The 21286-nt window shown below is 38.6% G+C and overlaps 2 protein-coding genes across 3 annotated transcripts in view; one reads left to right on the top strand and one right to left on the bottom strand.

Moving 5' to 3' along the window:
• The window catches only part of LOC133517991 (mitoguardin), a 71813-nt gene that overhangs the window by 33792 nt on the left and 16735 nt on the right, over positions 1 to 21286 (top strand). The gene's annotated exons all lie outside the window — the stretch shown is intronic.
• Positions 1 to 21286, bottom strand: part of LOC133517987 (protein unzipped) — a 37350-nt gene that overhangs the window by 14406 nt on the left and 1658 nt on the right. The window contains exons 1-2 of one of the 2 annotated variants that reach the window (XM_061851522.1): positions 11489 to 11507; positions 2773 to 2820 (exon numbers count right to left, since the gene is read on the bottom strand). The gene's annotated coding sequence lies outside the window, so the exon portion shown is untranslated. Of the gene's footprint in view, positions 1 to 2772; positions 2821 to 11488; positions 11508 to 21286 lie in introns of those variants that run through there. The other variant, XM_061851521.1, reaches the window with a different exon arrangement.

Below are 21286 nucleotides of genomic sequence, written 5' to 3'. Positions count from 1 at the left end.
GGTACCTAGGTGCCGCTAAATATTTTCATACATTTTCGAATTTCTATTTTTCATACTCGATGAGTTATATAGAAAAGGTAACGAGCTTGAAGAACATTTTTCAGTACAGCAAGTTACAAATGTTGAGTTCATATTACATTAGTTAGCCAATGAACCCGTGCTCATGCATTCACAATACACGACCTCACGCGCTCGCACGCAATGTTTCCGTTTTCAATTCCAATGGAAAAAATACATTAGACCCGTTACTCGAAAGATCGCCCTCGACAGCCTTATCGAAGGTTCTTTAATTATCGAACGGACAGTGACTAATGTGAACATGTATTTAGGGATCAGTCGGTTTAAACCGGGAATCTATATCGTATACATACACTGTATTGCATTTTTTCGTTGTTGCAATGCACATCGTACTTCCGACATGTTTACCGTGTAAACAAACAAACAAGTTTCTTAAACATCCACATTTCAAAACTTGTTTTGATTTCAAAACACGCAGTAGGTAAGCAAAATTAAGGAGAATATTGGCAAATGACTAAACAAAATGAAAAGCTTTTCTTGCGTATGCAAGTAAAGGTTGTATGTATAAATCAAAGTTAATTGCGAATATAGATAACCTAGGCTAGATTTATTAAATTCTCAGCATCCTAGGATATCGCATGGATAAAACGCATAAGTAGTACGTATTAGAAGACAAAGTTAAGCTATAAATCAACCAGCGAGGGGCTAATTAACACCAGCCCGAGTTTCTCTCCCGCACCTGTTGCCAGGCTCGGCTGGACCAAGCCCTCGATTCCTGTAGCTCACAAGTCACACGCTCACTGAGAACTCCGTAGTCGGTTTCAGCGTACCAGTTTAACTGTGACCTCTAGATCCATAACACCACAGGCTACACAATAACATCTATACTTATTAGTCTCCTCTCCAGCTAACGCTAAACTGCAGCCGGACAAGCGATGGGAATCAGTAAAAACCACGATAGCAAAAAAATAAATACCATAAAATGTAAAACGTCAATTATTCAACTCATTACACAGGATTCCATGTGATTGATTATACCTACGATAGTAATTCATTCACACAAAAACGAGAAAACAGAATCAATCAACAGTTGATTGGTACTTTCAACGTTGTTGCATGTAATTGTTAGTGTTATTGCTTTTGTACATGAAGGAAGACAAACACGATAAAATGTGTTTTAATCAATAACTTATTTCTGTCTAAACATCTTTATGGAAATCGAATTATTTATATAATTATGTACTATTTTTCTGCGAGACATCGGCCAGTGGAAAATATTTAAGGATAATATTAATAAGATCTACATACGTATATTATTTACTATGAACTCATTCATAATAAACACTACAGATGTTTAACAAAGCGGTCTTGTGCTTTGACATTGAGACTCCGAGACTAAACAACAAACGACAGCTCGCTTTATTTGCTTATTAATGTTTGATGCCTTTTGTGTCTATATTATACTCGCCAATGTGTGTCATGATACTCTTGATTTAAGGGACTTTACTACAATCGACGACGTCATACTTGTTGTATGTTATGCGTAGGATTTACTTTAAGGCAAAAGCACCTACCTGCCTATTAAAAGGTCAAACAACAAACTACATGTACTTAATGTCCCGATTCAACTATGTAGTTAATTACAATTTCATTAATGTGATCATTCGACTTCACTTCGCCAATTAAGTTATATAAACTAAGGTGTTTCAAGTACTTTAAGGAATTTATAAAAATGTCACCTAATTTGCAAAAGTAAATAAATAATAATCCTCGTAATCAATAAGTTTGTTCATCTAAATTCTAAATTGGAAGGATGATATACATCAGGCATTATGTAATGAAAATGAAGTACTACAAGGCGGATGGAGACCTCCGTACCCGACGAATCGCGCGACAAGCGACAACTAGCTGCAAGGTCGACTTCTGATTGTCGATAATAGCGACTCTGACGACATACTGGCCCAATTTTATTGCGGACGTGTGCCTAGTCTATCTATAGCATCGGGACTGCACGAACCCTCCGTACGCGAGGAGCCTAGTATTGCATTTCCTTTATATCTACTGAGCTCTAGGCCAATCGGGACGAACCAGGACATGTCAATGCTATCAATGAACACATAACGGTTCTACGGCTAGAAGGAATTCAAACTACATAGGCTTCACGGAAAAAACAAAGTAATCTCAAACGAATTTTGGAGTTCCACTAATGTTCTGAGAAGAGCCATTCGTGTTTCATACAAATTTTCATTTGACGCTTCTGGAAGCGCCGGATTCTGGATTCTGACACACATAACATGGGTAGAAGTTCATAATGCCACTATTGATTGACCGCGAAGCCTATTAAACAACTTATAAAACGGGGTTTCCCTAATTGGTATATTGATAAAGGCATTTAGAATTCCCGTCATATCCAGGATTCTATACACATTTTATCATATCATTTGCAACGAACGTTTTTACCGCAATAGGTTAATGAAGGTTTTAAATTAAAAACCGCGCTATTTTTAGTTTGCAGTTTTTTGTCGGACGGAGGCAGATATTTGGACGAACTTTATGGTAGTTCTCGCGGCTCGCGTCGCTCCGGTTCGGTACACCGATTTGTTATGCACTCGCATTTTGTTTACAGGCGGCCGGACGTTTTATTTCCTTCGCTATTTAACATGGCTCGGTCGTTTGCTGAGTAGAATTGCAATACGGTTAAAGGATTGCTTTTCATATAGCACTAGAGGATTTTTCGTAAAGTAGTTTAGCTACCTTTTATTTATGGTATTGTTTCCAGTTTCCCGTTTGCAGAGTCTGAATCTGAAACAATAGATACACACAAGTTATTGTCATTCGGTATGTATTAAGTTAAAGCATTTTATAGTCGTTGTTAAAATCGTAAATAACTTTTAAATGCTATCGTTAAAAAAACGCGTAGTGGAAAAAACCGGCACTTACATAAATAGTCATAAATTGTTTAAATATTCTAATAAGCAATAGGTAGGTGACTAACGGCGAAGCGGCGACATAACATTAATAGCTGAACCACATTACATTCAGAATATGCAATTATTATAAAGAGTATATTAGCGTCAATCACTACAAACACGCTGCAATACAGCTGTCTACGTGATGCGCTTTGAATTACTTAATTCAAGTTAATTCCACCTATGTCTACGAGCCAGTGCAAGCTAATCCAACAGATGCACGTATCGGGTTTACCATCAGCCGGCAGCTGCAGGCCTAATCGCAGAATTCATCTTTTGTTAAAACGGTTGCAGTTAACACCTACAATTTATCGCATTTACTGCTATAGAAACAATTTGTCAAGTACTTAAATATGAGTAAGAGGTACCTATGCCCTACTCATAAGTACTTGATTTTTATTAGCATTGCGTATAGAACTTAGCTATATCGCTTACCTCTTCAATTTTTAAAATATATTAATGCTTCTCGTAATATTGTATGCTTCAAATTTCAATTTCACATTTTTTACACTCATGTCTCCAAATGCTTTAATTGACTCACCAGCTGCCTACGCTATCACAAATTGTATTCTAGCCAAATTCTAACCCGATATCTGCAAAACTGAGTCACAATAGGAGATGCTAGCGCGGGTTAAATTAAATACCTAATAATGCAGCCGTTATGCGGCGGTGGGTCGTCCTTCGCCACGGCAACGGAGCCATTGTAACAAGTGCATACAATGAATACTTGGAAACTGGATCCCAGTGTCTACTGTCTTTATACGACAACCTCTTAATAACTAATTAGGATACGATGTCCACAGGAAGCGGTGTATTCATACACTGTTGATTACGCTATGTGGTCACAATATGTCATAATCGATTCGCCAACTCCTTACGTGATACAGCTGCCGACCGGATGCAGCGGCATCGGCTGGTTCATTAGTTAATGGACAGTTACCGCCCTATCCCACCCGGATGAATGTTGCTAAAACTTTCTTTTTTGCTATTCGCTCGGTATATACACTGGCTAATAGCTGACAGGAAAAAAATACGCATATTTTTTTTGACAAGCTGTAATGGCTCTGTAAAGAGAGTTGCGTTCGATATTTTGGCGTGCCCTACTGTTCTATCAGATATAGCACATACCTGTACACTCTACTTGTAGTGTGCATGTGAAACGCGTATCGATTTCACGTAAACAAACCCTTCAATGGAATTTTATTTGTAGCATACGTGTTCGTTTTCATAATACAAAAGCTACTTTGACTTGTGTTAATTTCCCGTTGTACAAAATTACAGAGTTAACCACAAGCGTGCAAAGGAGCAGCTAAATCCAATAAAAGGGGGGAAGCTAATGGACAGGCCTCCGTTGCATATTGACATGGGTCAAATAACTAAGAAGACAAGGGGCGATCCGAGGGTGTTGGTTGACCTCTATCTTAATCTTCCAGTGGAGGATTTTACGAGTTTTAGGACCATGCTTAAAGTGGATCGTAAAATTGAACCCACCCGCCGTTTTATCCTCACGTCTAACTTAGAAACATTCATTTCAAAATTGTGATTAGGTACTTCCTTATTTCATACAATCCAGCCATCATATTAAATCGTGAATCAAATCAAAGGTTCGCGGTCAACGTTTCCACAAATCCCATAAGCTCGGTCTGCGCCCTATGTCTCGTCATGATTACTATGGCTAGCAATATGATACAAAACCCGCCCCCGCACTCTCAAATTGGCTGGCAAAATCCTGCGACCCTTTTGTCCAATAGAGTTATTATTGCGGGCCACTGATTTGATGACGATATACAGCTTCAGGACAATATTATTTTGGCGGATGTTAAAACCGCCGTAAATATTAACTGCCACTGATAACAAAATTCGTTGTTGATGAAAATACTGCCACACCAAAGGCCAGTTGCACCGATCGCTAACCCGGGGTTAACCGGTTAAACCTGGAATTACCGTGGTTACCGGTACAATTTGACACTGGGTTTAACCGGTTAACCCCGGGTTAGCGGGATGGTGCAAGTGGCCTAAGTGAGTTCAACTGAAAAGTTAAACATTATGGTACCCGCTTGGCAACTTTTGTAAAAAATTGTGATTTCATTTAATTCGTAATTTTGTTTTTGATCTTCTATAATGGTGGTCAGGCCACAAGATTTGTGGAAATGTGCAATCGCGCCCTAGCAATATTTCGATATTTAAAAATATGGCTAAGCGCGGAACGGCTCGACACCGGGGGTCTGAAACGACGTAGTTTCCTCGGTTGCCATGGCGACGCCCCGCACGTGACCCGCCGCCGCTGCCTTCGAATTAGCAGCCTGAAACACGCGTCTTCAATTCATGGGTAAACCTAAACCCTTGTGTCAGCCGATTACACCGCGGGTATTCCATCGAGTGTAATCACTCGTGTTATATCGCGTTCGCGGTAGCAATCAATCTCGTTTGTTTGTTTTGAAACATCAAACTTTGCGAGCGTTTATTTACGTAACTACGGTTAATAAGTCATTATAACCATTATTGTTTCCTAAGGTCTGATTTTTCAAATATCAGATAAAGTTATCTCTCAGATAAATATGACTATGACACTCTTTTTCTTCTTGCATGTGAAAGAAAGGGAGCGAGCTATATATATCTGACAGATAACTTTATCTGATATTTGAAAAATCAGTCCTAATCTGATGTAGAAGGATGTGTTTATCTAAACATAAGTAGCCTGACAAAATTTTACTCATGAGGGTATGCCAATGAGATTCGTCTCGGTTGGTGGGGAAAGCGTACGCTAGTTATTAAATAGGTATACCTACTTAGGACTTATGTCACGTTTTGAATTCTACTTAATACCTAAGTCACCTTATAATAAAACATGGCTAAAAGTTGATACATGACTTGGTATTCAACTAACATTGATTTCCTTTATTCAACCCACCCTCTTTTTCAATTGTGATAAGAGTTTTCATAACTGTTTATAAAACGCCATCGTTCCGCGGGGCGTGATTCGCGCTCTATGCCACACCCTAGTCTAATTGCATTTTATTTATTCAGTGCTTTAGTACCCCCGAAGGATATGGAACCAGTCCAGGGGGCCCACCGGTAGTTTGTTTATGCTTTATTCTCATCATAATTCAACCAAATCAGTTATTCATTGCCGGCCTATTGCTCAAGCTGATATTTAATTATTAGAATATTTGCCCGACTTCCGAAAGAGGGTTATTTATGATTCACTAACTCTGTTGCAGTTAAATCTTTGTTAATTAATTCATGTATAACAAACACTTGCGGTTTTAAATAATAGATCCTAAGCTATTCATAAATAAATGAATGTATTTATTGTGTGACTAATAATATTCTTAGCATATAAAAATTTAATTTAATTTGTTTAATTGTTTTCTCACGAGTTGACACAATGGAAAAAACTTTATAGTGTGACAGAAATCTTTTTTTTAAGTACTTTTTGCTTAGTATTTACACTAAAATACATACATAATACGAAAACAACTTGAAGAGACTACTGTAAAATGGTTTATTACGTGTTACTCTGGAATTTGTATTAGTATAGAAGTGGGGTGGTTTTACTGTATTTATTAAGCATTGTACGGTATGCTATGTTAGGGCTCCTCTACACGATGGCCCAGCGTAGGCCAGTCTAAGGGACGCAGCTATGCGGTGGAATGAGATAGCAATATCATTACTCCCTCTAACTCATAAATGCGTCCCTTGGACTGGCCTGCGCTGGGCCATCGTGTAGAGGAGCCATTATCTGCAGTCGAAGACATCGTCTCTGATCAACGATTAAAATGCAATTTAGTTCAAAATTGAATACAGATGCACCTCACGATTCCTTTCTCTCTAATCTTACGCTAACCAGTCACGTATCGGTATCGGCAGTTCCATTATTTATTCTAGCGACTACGACGATAGTTAATTTGTCGGATATCGTATAAAGGCAGCTAGCTCTCAATAATAAGAGGCGCCGGGGTGTTCTATTGGCGGATTTTTAAGTAATGAATCTGCAATTATCGTTTCCGTCAGAACGAGCGCGCTAAAAAGCACTAATTAAATTTTTACTCCCATACGCGTGGAGAAATACACTTGATTAATAATACAATACAGTAGCTTTGCCCGCAAGTTCGTTATAAAAAAAAACAATCAATTTTGAGCGTGTTTTATAACTGATACGCCCCCTATATCTTTAAAATACTAACTTCTTTAAATTTCAAATGATTGCGTTATTATAATAGAAAAGAAACTACAAATTAGAACGTCTATCTAAAATGCACACATTTAAGTGGATATGGATTTAATGTTACACTTAATTACATATTACACTTGAGTTGGAGCTGCCGAAAGGCGAACTTCGCAACAATTAGGTACTGCTGATAACTGAAACTTCCTCCTTAAACTAACTGGTGCCTAATAAATCCAAAGGAAAACACTGTCAATTTTGTAAAATACCTTCTGCTTATTTTACTTACCTACCATGAAGTTACCTCTGGCTGTTAATGTGAAATAGTGTCCAATTAAAAGATAAATGTGAATGAACGAAATCCCCTCTCTTACTTCATTCTGGCTAGCAAAAGTAAAAAAAAATATTAAATGCTTTTTCAGCCGCGAATTTCACCATGAAACCTTTTTTCTCCGCCATCCGGAGCTGTTTGCTAAGCGTAAAGTTTGCGCGGACATTTCCACATGAAATACAGTTAGCAGACCAATTCATACTGGCGGTTTGTGTTTTTTGCAACATTCATATTATATTTTAGCAGCACATGACTCATTCGGCATGGTATACCTCATACAATCAGGAGACCCAGTCACAGTTCAAATGACGTCAGATCAACGCAGAGTTGACTCAGTCACAATCACAATTTCATAGCCCAATTTTGTCAATGATTGTTTAGAATTGACTTTCTTGTCCCTTGACCGATCCTGAAGTGATAAACCAATATGATTCATCTATTCTTTGGGGGTTTTTCTAAAATAAGTATTAGTAACTCAGTATTAGTATTAGCTTATGATTTCAAATGATTAGTTGGTAACTCTTATTACACTAATGTATTTGAACTTTAAATGTTTTCTCATTACCCGTCGTATTTACATAGAAAGAGCAATATTAAGGATAAGTGCACCACATGCAGGCAGGTCGACGATCCCAGTTGACTCACCGGTCACCTGGCGCAGCCCTGCACTTGCACAAATGCAAGGGCGCGACGCGAGCCTTCGGGAGACGAAAGCGTTAACACTCCTCAGTCACGTACCAAAGATAAATTCGTGATGAACGTGCCACTCACACGCAAACGGCACATTACCATTTTTTGTCACTACACTTAACACATACCTGAGAATCCATTTGAACTTCGTTAGTTAACCTTTCATAGTTATCGGATCCTGGTCAGTTGAGCATGAGTTTAGCATTATGTTGAGTACAGCAACAGCGAAATGACGTAAAAGTCTGCATTCCGCGCGAGAAGGCCATTAATAACGTTTTTAATCGCGGACAACTCTAACTGACCAATTATTTATATTGCTTTATCCTTGACCGAAATGTTATATGTTTTAAAAACAAAGTCTAAATGAATTTTCTCGTGACATAATCGGACATGAATCTTTAATAACTTCGACTCGTGAATATTGGCAATGTTTAGTGAACAACAAAACGCGTACCCATACAATACAAGCCTTTAAAAAGTGAAATGCCTCTGAAACGGGCGCTTTTTGCATTGAATAATTACGCGTTGTATATTTGGGTTATGTAAACTTGACCCATTTCAATTTGAATTCGCAGGGTAGCTACGAGTCATTGATGAATCACTGAATCACATTTTAATGCATCTACCTTTATTTGCTGTGAGCGCAAACCATTTGTATTTTATATACGTTATAAGTTGGTTAATCTTGTTACGACTGTCTGATGGAATTTACTTTGTGCAAAGACGTCAATAGTATCGCTAAAAACTACACTACACTGAACATTTGCTTACACGTATATAAGTAATATGTCTAGCACTTTTTGCGGGGTGTGTTATTTGTTTGGTGTGGTTTGGTACATGTAAGTACCTTTAGAAATTGTTTTTTTTTTACCCTTCAATCATTTCATTACATTGTACCTAATTGTGAGTGTTTCGGTCGAGGCCATGTCGCCAAACAATTTACTCCGCCTATTACCAAGCGTAGCAGTGACACTTGTTACACTCGCTTTATTCTTGCTTGTTATTACAACTCAAATATCTCAGCTGTGTGTGTGACATAAGTATAGCCATGGATAATTCTTACCAATGGTATGGACAAAAAGTCTATTACCGCGTGATTTGTGCGCCGTTTTTTACCACATCATACTACTATATTACGTGGGTACCTGTCAATTTTTGGCGTATGGCCAATCTACTCATGTGTGCGTGGTGGTCAGTCAATTAAGTTTTTAGACTTCTCTTTGAAATCCATTATTCTTTGAGACATGTAAATTACCTACTGTTATTGAAGGTATAAAGTACATGCTACATAAATTGACTATCAATTGATTCAAACTACTAAGGAATGGAATTCGCTCCCGTTGTCTGTTTACCCTGTGAGTTACATCAGCAGGTGACTCTTACTAGAACTAACTGAAGGTCAGTTAAATAACAAAAAAATCTACAAAAAAGTGGACTTGACAGTTAGTACGTGTAAATGTTTTTGTTAATTAGGACTCACACGCCGATCAAAGTACAAAAGGTTCGCTGCACTAGTTCGTAACCCGAGCTGACGATTGGTGGACCATGCATTAACGGGAGACACACTTAAAGTGCATCTGATATCTCAGAGACTGTAACTTAATACAGCTCCGAGAAATAAAACTTAGCAAAGGACTTGTCTCCGTCGACTATGCTAATTTGCCTGTTCCTGCTATTAAAAGTATTTAAATAATTTATTTCATGACATCCATACTACGTTGATAATCTTAAGATAAGTATATCGAGTCAGAGCTAAAACGTACAGCCACTGTATATATTCGCATTTAAGCTTTAGAGAGGCTACTGAAGTGTTTAAACGTCATAATAAAAAAAATTGTAATTATTACCAGCCATAAATTACTGGTTTATTACGAATATTACGATAGCCGGCCTGCGTGCGTTCAACCTATTGAATCTCAAGTGGAGCAGTTTTACGAGGAACGCAAACAGAAATAAATCAGCCGCCATCGCCACGAGTACCCCTGCACGAATTGCACAATAAACTAATTGATTATTATGGAAGTAGTATTCTTTGTATTAAATGTATAAATTCGCATCGACCGCGTATATGTCGGATGGTAAACGTCGTGTGTAGTTTTAAGAGGGATGTTTGCGTTTGTCTCGCGTCTGAGGATCTTCACCGCACATGAGGTAGCTTGAAGTTAAGAAGAGTGTTGTTGAACAGCCACTCCTGTGAAGACGTCGGGACATGTAGGAGCACCTGCCTAGACCACTCGACGCTTTCTTTGCGCGGTGGTTTCACTTGGTTTTTGTTGGCTTATCTACTAGTATATTTATTAAGTTACATTGCACTGATAGACATTATTGGTTACATAATATCCCAAACCACACCAAACGAAAGATGTGAAACAATGTGTTAAATAAAAACTACAAGTTTGAGGTATAGTTTTCTTAACGATACTATCTCTACCTACCTATTGACGTCTTTCTTTGCACAAGTAAAAGATTAAGTAAACCAACTCGTAATATACCTGAAATCAAAGAGAAATTAAAATAGAGGTGGATTATCAAAAAAAAAATTGTATTCACAATAAATTTACTGCCATCTTTCGACACATGATTAAAAATTTTAGAAGGCCATTCGACTGTGACCCTTATTCTTTCACTGATATGAGTGAAATTTGTTAAATATCAAAAGGCGGCGCCATCTACTAGCTCACAGGCCAAAGTTATGGCGGCATCTTTTCGAGCGATGGCGTCATAACCTTTGGGTTGTGCTCTATTATATGGCGCCTATTAGTTAGCTCTATTAGTGAAAGAATAAGGATCAAAGTCAAATGGCGTTCTAAAAGTTTTAATCATGTATCGATATGACAGTAAATTTACTGTGGTTACAAAATTTTCTTTGACAATCCACCTCTATTTCAAATTATCTTTGCCTGAAATACAGCAAATAAAAGTAGATGCATTAAAATGTGCTTCATCAATAACTCGTAAAGTTAATCATCATTCAAACCTCATTAACGTTTATGCGTTGTAAAAATCATCTTTAAAAAGCTTTGAACACCTGTAGAACTTAGTTTGTTTGTCGAGGGCGAACGCCAACGTATTTACTATCGGCCTACTCGTACCATAAGTGGCGTTTGGATAAGTTTTTCGAGTGTTGTAAAGAACCTCTTAAAAGGCCTCTGTTGACCAATAAAGTCAACAGCTACCAAGAACTTTATTGCACCCTTTCTGATTATGAACCGGGCGTTGACGGATCGGCATGCCGTTCAAATGTATACGTTCTATTTTTGTGCCTAATATTTTTAGGCAAAAGAAGTTGAAGCTTATTAAATAAGTACGTACCTTGTGACTTAACTATCCGTAAACGCACCACTGTAAGTAACCTTTGTGTTTATGAACTGTCGTGAGGTGTTGACGGCAAGCGCCTCTGCGGTTGCGGTTTGGCCAGCGTTTAGCTCGCCTCCCCACAACCGTGCGCTTTACTCTTACATAATTCTACGGTATCTGTATATGACTCAATATATTTGTGCGGCAAAACGATTACAATCATTACAAGATTTCTTATAAAACACAAAAATTGCGCTATCTGATAAAAATATTATACAAATATTTCTTATCACACGAAATAAACCACGTCCATTCAGTCCATTATCGTTTATTACTTAACAAATTTCTCATATCTGTTTGGATGTTCCCATGAAACCGATTATGTATAATTTCGAGACAGAGTACGTGTTCGGTTCCTAATTCGTGCTCGGCAACGAAAATAAGAAAAATCTTTCGGTATTCGTGGCACGTTTGGCGTCGGAGCGAAGAGCGTCTTCTTTACTTTTAGTTGTTAAAAATGTTGTAAATTGGAAGCTAGCTATAATATTTATTTTCAGCATTTAAAGAACACAATAAAAAGAAAAGATAGTCAAACGCCACTGTTTGCACAATAGAGCTAAAGTTAAGCATTAGTCAAACTTGATTCTATAGTGAGAATCTAATAAGGAGAGCTTTACCATTACAGTGAGGAAAAGCCGTGTCGTGCGGTATGTGCTGGTTGTTCCCGGGAGTTTCTTAACGCGCCGCGGGTAACGGAAGAGCTCGGTTCACAATTAGTGCCTGGTCCCGTTACCGCGCCGCATTGTCCGCTTCAATACTCCGCTAGTTATATTCCTTTATGCACTCTTAATGAAAGGTTCTCAGGTTGTTTGCAATGCTTTAACGCGAGCGATTGTTTGGGTAATAAAAATGCTGCAACTACAGGTATTGTTTCATAAGAACGTGTTTCAACAGAAGAACAATATTTCACTTTTAAATCGATCATGACTTCATGATTTTATTGAGCCGTCCGCGTCCCTTCGCTTCCGACTCGATATCGGCGACTTGATTACGTTGTTCCTGAATAATATGGTGTAATTAAGTCTTGCAATTTGCTTATCTAAATAGCATTCCCCTCTGCTGGCTTCTGGAACATATTTGTTTGCATTCTCGCCCAAACCCTTCTATCGACCCACGAAAAGGTCGCACGGCGCAAGCAGTCCCGCTTATCTGGACTTAGGACCGTTCCGTGTTGTATTGTGTCTGCTTTATTATCTAACTCATGTTTAAGTTGTTTAGTTACTGGCTGGCTCGGAAAGGTAAACTCGCCAACGTGACTAGTTGGTTTGAAACTCCTATTAATATACCATCAAGGGCTCATTCATCTGTGTATTTAGTAGTGCTTGCCATAATTTAGGACAATACCATACCGTTAGCGAACGGCGCGACCTCAAAAAGGGACGAACACTGACGCCGGATGTGTAGCATACTGAACTGCAACGGTTTCCGGAATTTCGCCCGTGCAATACTTGAGCAACTAATTAATTACAGTTTAAAATGAATAGAAACTCGAGCTGCCAATAAGTATGCACCTGACTGACCTGGCTGAACCAATTTGATACTTATATGTCTGTATATTTCTTAAGTCTTGTTCAGTGTTCAGGAATTCAATATAGGTTCTAACAGGTGTATAGGTTGAAGAAAACGATGGCGGGCCCGGATAGCCTAGAAGAGGCCAAGGACATCGATCGCTAAATCCGGGCGAGGCCTCGGTAACCTTGTACGGAAAATGGTACCGAGACGACCTTGCACGATAAGTTAAGACGCACTTCCATCAAGCTCAGTTTAATGATTAATTGCCCTAGGTTTCTCTTGCTACCATATCTCTGTTAAACGTCATCATAATAGCTTTGTTCAGCTGACCGAAATATAAGAGCTAGGTAGGGGGTAACAAGAAATATTTATCGGAACAATGAAAACGGGTAATTTAGGACACATTCTGAGATGTAAATATACCTACATCATTAAACTCATGTTTAAAAATTTCGTTGCCACCAATTACGTCTATTTGAAAGAGATTAGCATTCAATGTAATTTGTGACATAGAGATCGACTAAAAACTATCGTTAGTTATTTATGCGGTTATCGTAGACGTTAATAAATACTTTACATTTCTTTCTCTCTTGAACTTCACTATTTACATACCGAAGGCTATTACTAGATAACTGCAGCTTTAGCTTCCGAGCTTCATAACGGTTCTCGAATGTCAGGCGATGCATCACTTTCGTCACGACATCAATCATACGAGACGCTTGTCCTCGGCTTGCTCTCATCGATTAATACTACTTGTCAACACAAACACTTTGACTCCACCGATTGTCTTGGAAATGTTATCGCTTTCGTCTGTGTACTCTATCTCTCAGCAAATAAGCGCCGCGCCTTTTTGAAATCCTTCCTGTTGCTGTGACTCAGCTGCATTTTTATTCCTTTTTGTAGACGCTGGGAAAGCCATGGCTCTATAAATGATTTCAGTTCATTCGATCTCTGGCGGTCGGAAAAGAGTTTCAAATATGAAGCAATTCCGAGTAGCAGAACTAACCCGGTATTGTCAAGGGCATTACCGAGGAAATAGGATTATTTTCGGGCTTCGGGCGGATATTAAATTATAGCCGGTGAGAGCCGGACGGTGAGGTGCGGGTTCCATTGTGGACGGTGTTTTACGAGCCAATTATCAACGGCCATTGTGGATTTGGGAACGCCATGCTGTGATCCAATGTGAAAGTATCAGATAGCACTCCAACTCTGACATCATGCAACTCTGAAGTGACTCTGACGGGACTGCTTTTATTCGCGTTGTATCTCTTTTCATTACAAAAACATTACACACGAGTAATGTCGGTTGATCCTCAATGCCGGTCAGTAACCCATACCATATACTACAACAGATTCGAATTGTTTCGATAATCATAGATTTTATTATCAGGGGGAAAAAAGACATTAATATTGTGCGCCTGGGCGTCACTCATGGAAACAGTAAGCCCTAATTTTTGTAGTATAGTACCTTCATTGAGTGTTAACCAGCCATTAACTATTCCTCTCATATTAACCGGCAATGACAATAAACGAGCTATAAAGCAAGTTGTTTATGCGCGTACGCAGCCACGTGTGGTGTGGTGTCGGCGCGTCAATTAGGCGTTACAAGGTGCACGCAGCGCGCACGCGTTGGACTTCCGCGTTGTCTAATATACCCGCGTCCCACGATTTTACTACCAAGCTACCAACTACCCCAATACAAAGAGCAAGACTTGCCATCGAGGAGTTCTTTCTCCCGGAGCTCCACGTTAGCATATTATTGCATTCAAGGCTATCTTCACCATGCTGATTCGGGACTATTTCGTGGCTTATATGTTATGTTTTGTTACTTGTTGTTTTCCTCTTTTATTTTGCCACGAATAAACGCTCTCTACATTACTCAAGTATTAGCCATGTAGTGCAAAACAATATCACAAATAACAATTGTCTTTTAGTGTCCCATCCACAACACATGTTCTAAAAAGCTGTTAATAATTCTGTCCCGCCTCATCGACTGATCAATTCATTCAGAAGTAAACATGTGAAACCTTAGCTAATATGTGTTTCTCGTTAGTGCATCATTCGTTACGTCCGTATCTGCATTCTAATAAGAAAAGTCCACGGAGAGGCATCCGCGTGTTCATTTAATTTCCTCGCGGTGACCGCGATACCAGCTTGTTGGTTCAATAGGAGTAATTAATTTTACTGAGCTTCGTTATGTGCTGTGGAGATGGTATAATTAGGACCCTTTAGATAGGAGATACTATTAGATTTTGTAACTCTTTACGATTATATTCTTGGAGTCAACTCCATAAGCACCTATTACTACTATACTACTATTACTACCTACGTACTCGTACGTACGCTTATTCAACTGAGTCAACGTTAATGTCGAGCACTTTAGTATTTGTCATCGTGAACATAGTTAAAAAAAAGTGGTAATAAACTAGATATTAAGTTCATATTTAAAACCAAGAATCTGCATGCTTAACATTTTTATGGGTTGCCTGTATAAGTAAGAAAAACACACGAAAAACATAATAGTAATGCGATTCTTATCAACTCGGTAACTACACTATACTTATATATACATTTCTGCTGTTCCGTTTTCAATTTGCTGAAGCGGTTTGTTAGTTCCGGACTTCAGGAAGAGATTAATGTTGGGTCTTATTTATCTAAACACTCATCGAGTACTATTTCTCTTTCCTCAAAGGAATAGCCTCTTTTTAAAATAAAAGTTGATTTCGAGCTTATGCTTTTTTTTTCACCCACATACATAAGTGAATAATAAGTAATAGTTAGGTACGAGGCTATAGTAATTGCTTCTACTTTACTAGTATGTACAACATACATTAATAACATGTAATTTATGTTTCGAAAGATAAGCAGTTCTCTCGGCACAGTATTTAAACAACATAATTTGTTACCAGGTATGTCACCAGGCAGCATAGACAGAAAATTAACACTATTCATGAGCTAGAAACTACAACTGACGCCGAGACGGGAGATGGCGCCTAGGAAAAAGTTGCGCGCTTTAAGAATCTGAACCACATTGCGTTTCTCGGCGTTTCACGTTGCATCATAAATGTTGGAGGCTGCGCAGACGCTTCGCGACCGCTTTTTGCTTGCGAGAAACGCTCTGGTTCAGCTTTCAAATATATAACTCAAGTGTTAAGCGATTGACGGTTTGGCTCGGCAGTTTTATCCGAGCATATTATAACTTTTTGAATACGTTTACCCTACTACGGCTTGGTTTTCAAAGAATTTGTTAAATGCACCTCTACACCTCCTCTACCACCCCAGTTTGCCGTATAACATGATTATCAAAAACTCCGAAAATACAAAGTATCTCCTCGTTAAATTTCATCAAAATCAAACAAACAAGGTAATACAACTTCGAATTTGACAATTTTAGTACATGCAGTACAATATGGTACGTTGCAGTTTCAGTACCAATTCATTTTCTAAACATTAATTTAGAACAATTTACATTTCCCATTTTTTGAAACCGCACTCAACTTCAGTATCGCTTTATGAAATCAGCATCTATTTGCGACCCGGTAACTTCCTTGAGCGTCTCAACAAGGAAAAATAAAAGAGCAGCTGCATCTCGCTCTCCCCTCGACTCGGCTCTAATCATTGTTCGGCCAGAGGGTCGTCCAAAACGGGGAGTAATGGCCGCACTAAAAAAACTTTATTAAGGGAATGCATCCAGGTACCCACGCATTGGAATACCTTAGTTGAAACATATTCGCTTTGTAGGCAATTAAATATAGAAAGCAATCTAATAACCATAACAAATAATTTAATGTGAGCATGGGCACGCTTCATACAATTCTTTAAAATTATTTATGTTGACTGATATGCATGCTTGAAATAGTTTACACTGACGGCCACCGGTTGAAAGAAAATAAACAAGCTCAAAAACTATCATTCCCAAGGCGGCATGCGAACATAATTAGATAGTTATTTGCAATCATTCCAATTATTAAAATCCTTATCACTTAAATAAATATTAAGTAATTGACTCGAGAGTTATTTTTAGTTTCTCTATGAGCCTGACGACAATGCGGTAACTATGTATACTAGGTATTACTAAGCGTATCTACATGCGGGTAGTCAATGACCAGTTAACTGTTCGCGATGCGTCAAATGTTTTTGCAATGCGACTTTATTCACTTATGATGTTTCCGCGGTCTCCTGTGCATTTGATAATTGAACAATACCCATTGATTCCAATCTGATGAATCAAATTGCAATGACTGCTTGTTTCAACAACTTACTCGTACAATAGAGACTGAATTGTTTGTTCTTCCTAAATGAATATGAGTTGTCAAACTTGAGATAAAATCACGCATTAATATTTTAAGGACATACCTACACGTTACGCTTTCATAAACTTGTTTTTGATAATTTGAAGCCGTATGACGAAGCAACATACACGGTATAATCACGGGCCAGATCGTAATCGTTGAATGCATCAGGTTCGTATCTCAACCCACATCTACGCGACGTTCCTTCAAACCGGGCACAATGCTTCATAAATAGAGCACAATGAAATACTTTCCTACCAATGTGAGTACGAGACTATACGAGTACGCGGGCGGTTAAAAAAAGTAGACACGTGTTTGCCATTCGAATTTAAAATATTCAGATATCTTTTAAGTAACTTTTGCTATATTCAAATGACTCTCTCAATAACTATGGGGTGTTATTTATATATACTGTTCTGTGTGAAATTTACTGGAACAATGCATATTTTGTATGCCACCCTCCACCGTGCAGCAGTAATCCCAGTGATTTTTCCCCAATCTGTCTGTTCGACAGCTATTGGTAGTACATTTAACTATTAGTCAACAATTAGTGCACCATAGAGGGTTCCGTTTAGACCGGCAGCGAAATCTTCTAAAGTTATCATCAATATTTCCTTTATAACGTTTTTGTAAGTATAACGAGTCCTAATCATACTTTATAAATAGTTACTCATTATTCTCATTAGATATAGTATAATAGTCGGTAACACGTGGTCGCAATGCCGCGATCTCATTTTGAACGCTTATTTCGTCAAGATCAGGGCCACGCGGTCACCGGCCGAAGAACCGCGCTCATGCCCGTACATTAAATTGCTTCAAGTTCTTGTGTCAACGCTGTCTTTTTTCACTTGACCAGTTGTCGCTTGGTCGGCGATGATGTCATTCAAGTATATTGTTATTTATCTCAATTTTGCTGTGAGTGGATATGCGGGCTTTTTCTTCATACTCAGATTTTGATTTCTTCGTTTTTATCTTAACGTAAAACGCCTTGAAGCGTATATTTAATATATGTTGTAAGTGGCAGTCCAGTGCACACGTCGGACTCGCCAGTCGGCCCGGAACAGTGTCTCAAAATGATCAGTTAAACTACCCTCAGTCGGACGGGTTAATGACCGTAAAATTATACAGTTGCACAGTTAAGACGTTTCGAGATAATTAAAGTGATATAACGCTGCAAAGATAAAGATGTTGTCGTGTGTAAATTAAACTGTTCGATAATTCCAGGCACTCGAATATACGAGTACATCGTTTTGTCGTTTTACAAAAGTTTCGAATTATTGTCACGTTCAATAATGTTTTTTTCTTTGAGAGTGAAGGAATGGTTTGAAATTTAAACTTAAAACGCCCTATATACTGAACAGTTTTTCCTCGGTAATCTAAGGGGGTATGAAAATTAAGGCAGAAGTTCTTGATTTGATGCGATTGGGCTTCAGGAATGATTGAATTTCGAAGGTGTATTTGTGTTAAAGACTTGAGTTGGTAAGTCGCGAGGGTGGCGCGTCGCGCGGGCGCGTATCGATCGCGCCACCGCGCGGCCTGCATACGAATACAAGAGCCCCCGTGCAGCCCCTTATCAACTTCCACTAGACCCTGGCCCTTCGTTAGCACTGCCACCTCGCTGTGCGTTATGTCGCCGCCATCAGACATTGTGTCACGTATCTTCTAACGTAATTAAGTTGTAACTCGCGCCATTCAAACTAAGTGACCACACAGTAAAACAGTTGCGCCCGTAATATCTAAAAGTAAAGATGACATAGCCATTCTGCCTCAATGTAGTGACGCGTAAAGCTAAGGGTAAATTACAAAAAGCTTTTACATTTTCCCGACGACACGACCTCATTTAGATTGCAAAAGAAAACACATTCACCTAGAATGCCCCCCACGATGAGGTCACGGGTACACTATGACATAAGCTAAAGGAAATATTTTCTGTAGAAGCGCCGTCTGATGACGTCATCCGCCCTGAGTCAATAACGGGACTACGTTCCGATTTAATAATTGGACACGAGATGAGCCGCACTTATGACTTATTACCTGGATAGTTCAACCGACTATTATTAAGAGTTCTATAAATAGTTCATGAGTATTTATAGATAGTAGAAAACTATTTGGTATTTAAATTTTCTTTTTGCTTGCGTTTGCCCCAGTTTTTCTTACATAGTTTTCCTTGTCGAGGCTATTAAACTGATTATATCTTGGCATCTCGGGGGGCAAACCCGCCCTGAAAATTGACGCAATTTTCCGGCCGAAAACTCGCCTATTTATTGCATCGCGAATGCCTTTGTGGCCCACTCCCAGCCTGCCTAATAAGAACACGGAGCGGAGTTCTGTGGATTTGTAGGCGTGTAAATTCCCGACAACGAGCGTGACATTATTAAACTTCCAGAAATTAATATGCTAATGGAGCTTGCTTTGTTTACGAAAAGTTTGTAACACATATTTTGTTCTAAATGTAATTTAATTTTGACTCTTTGAGTTAAAATAGAATTGAGTGTATGTGTCTAGGTAATGCAAAGTAGGTAATGAATGATTAACATGCACAAGTAAACCGTTTGGAAAACTGTAGTCTGTTAAAATATGATCTATGTCACCAGTGTCTGGAGTTCTAACGCTGCGCTGGAACAAACGACAAAAACATACCCACGTATATTATAATACAATATATATATATACTGCTAAAATGGACAGCTGTTGCACCAAAGAATTGGTCAAGTTAATTTATCTGAGATCAAGTTGTCATTACATTATAATAGACTAAGTAAGCACATATATATAATAATTAAGCAGACTTTAAACCCAAAGATATATGTTTCTTATGATAAGTAGGTTCATAATCATTTGTATCTTTTTTATACTACGTCGGTGGCAAACATACGGCACGCCTGATAGTATGCAGTCTCCAAAGCCCATGTACGCCTGCATCTTCAGAGGAGTTATATGCGCGTTGCCGATTATAACACTCCACATCCTCGTTGAGCTCGAATATTCTTCTTGTCTTTCGAATCAAATACTTCTCTTATCTTTTCTGCCTTGCCAGGATAGATCATTGACAGGAAAATGACACGTCATGTGTTACCAACATACATATGCTACTGTTACATGAAGCTTTAATGGAATGGAATCGGAGCTGAGCTACGGAAATAGGCACTACACTGTCGAGATGAGTTGATGCAGGAAGGTAATTTAGCTAGCATACCTTTGGGAAGCGTCATTTGATCCTTTGACAGTATCATAACATCGAGACTAGAGGTTTTATCGAATCTCGTTGAACTTTCACCATAATCAATACTCGTTCTTATCCTTATGTTTAGCTACTTACGCAGCGCTGCGTTGATCAGACAAACGAAAAATACGCGTAACACCATATTGTCTAGAGGGTAAGCTTTATTTATATTCGCTTGGAACTCGCAAATATATTTGATGTTAGGGAAATGGGAGAAGCAGGTAAAGCGATCCGACTACAGCGCTGAAATAAGGGTGGCGCGGAAAAGAAAACACGGCATTTTATGTAAAAATATGAACAGTATTACCTTTAGTTTATATTAAACTAGTTACTATTTTATGCTTATTATAGGACGAAAAGTCATGTAATTATTTGGGGTAAAGTATACTGAAATCGTTAGTCAATCAAATCGTCATTATTTACTTTGTTGGAGGATTATGTCCCCATACCGTGGGCGGTAATGGGCAGATCGATACACGGCGCCGTCACGCTGGTCCTGGCCGACACGGTTCAACACTCTGAACTGTTGCTATTTGTTATTGCCTAGCCAGCTCAACACTGACCTTCAACTTGTGTGTAAATATAGTTCCATTTCTCTGTTATTTATTGCCTTTTATGATACATCCTACTCGCGCTTTGCTGATCACGAGGGGTTGCTGGGGACGCAACACAATACGAATTGAAAAATATGACTGTAAAAATATTACACAGTTACTGTGATTGAGA

Source organism: Cydia pomonella, chromosome 5 (genome assembly GCF_033807575.1).
Source record: "Cydia pomonella isolate Wapato2018A chromosome 5, ilCydPomo1, whole genome shotgun sequence".
Lineage (NCBI taxonomy): Eukaryota > Metazoa > Arthropoda > Insecta > Lepidoptera > Tortricidae > Cydia > Cydia pomonella.
This window is presented reverse-complemented; position numbering and strand designations above follow the sequence as displayed.